We start from the raw sequence: 1,427 nt of genomic DNA, 5'->3' as shown, positions 1-1,427 counted from the left end.
GAGTGGGTGGGTAGGGGAGTGGGGGGGGGGAGGGTATGGGGGACTTTTGGGATAGCATTGGAAATGTAATTGAGGAAAATACGTAATAAAAAAAAATTAAAAAAAAAAATAAAACTAGGGCAGTGTGGGCTAGAGAGACCCTTTGTGAAAGACAGNGGCAGGTAGATTTCTAAGTGTGGTACTGGATCCTTGCTAGATCTATTTCAATTGTCTTTAATGCAACAGTAAGTATTCTTATGCCTTTGCTTGATACCTTTGTTGAATGATTTGATTTCTTTGTGTATTTTATGTATATGGTACTTTTGTCTGCATGTACATCTGCACAGAAGATGGCATCAGACAGTTGTAAGCTGTGCTGCCATGTGGGTGCTGGGAATTTAACTCAGTATATTCAGCAGAGCAGTAAGTGCTCTTACTCACTGAGCTATCTCTCACCACCATCTCACACACACACACACACACACACACACACACACACACACACACACACACATATTGGAAACAGGGTTCTTCTGTGTAACAAACCTGGCTGTCCTAGAACTCTCTCTGTAGACCAGACTGGCCTTGAACTCAGAGATTCTGAGATCTGTCTGTTTCAGCCTCCTGAGTGCTCTGATTAAAGGCTTATGCCACCACAGCCTGGCAAGTGGTTCCACTTCTAAGGCCTCAAGTTTAAAGGTTTATCTCCAAAGCTCAGGTTACTCAGCTTTTAAAGGGCCCTGATAAGGTTAAAGGTTTCTTGTGAGGATGCTGCTGCTGGAGACTTGGGTTCTTTTTTTTTTTTTTTAATATTTTTTTTATTACGTATTTTCCTCAATTACGAGAGTTGGGTTCTTGTAACACAGAAGTAATAGAGAGGAGACCGGGGTGTGTGCAGGATCTGAAGGCAAGGCTTTTTATGGCTAAGGAGTGGGGATGGGGCAGGACTGGTAGAAACAGGCCTATGTTGGTTTGCCAGGGTGGGTTAGACACAGGTGGTGGTCGCCATGCTGACAGAACTCCACTGTTGTCTTTTTAAAAACTGCTTGTAGCAAGCCCTCGTGTAGTCTAGGCGGACCCCAAATTTTCCTTGATAGTGGCCGTGAACTCCTGATCCTGTTGCCTTCCTCCCCCATGTGATAGAATAATGGGCGTGTACCATTTGCCTATGTCTTCCTGGACTTTAAGGACATGAGGTGGGGGTGGTAACTTCAGGACTCTGGGTGTTTATTTTATAGCAGCAAGGACAAAGAGCATTTCAGTAGAATCTTAAGGCTGCCCTGGCTTTTCATCCCTTCTCAATCACCCACCAGATGTCTCTAGGCTCCGCTGAGTAGTCTTCATCAGAAGGAGCCTTCAGATCCCCGAGAAGGCATCTAAACACTTATCACCATCGTCCAGATCTAGAGGTGTTCTCTACAGCAAAACACTGGCAAACTATTTTTTTT

This window comes from Mus caroli, chromosome 10, assembly GCF_900094665.2.
Source record: "Mus caroli chromosome 10, CAROLI_EIJ_v1.1, whole genome shotgun sequence".
Taxonomy (NCBI): domain Eukaryota; kingdom Metazoa; phylum Chordata; class Mammalia; order Rodentia; family Muridae; genus Mus; species Mus caroli.
The sequence above is the reverse complement of the archived record's forward strand: the minus strand, read 5'-3'. Positions refer to the sequence as shown.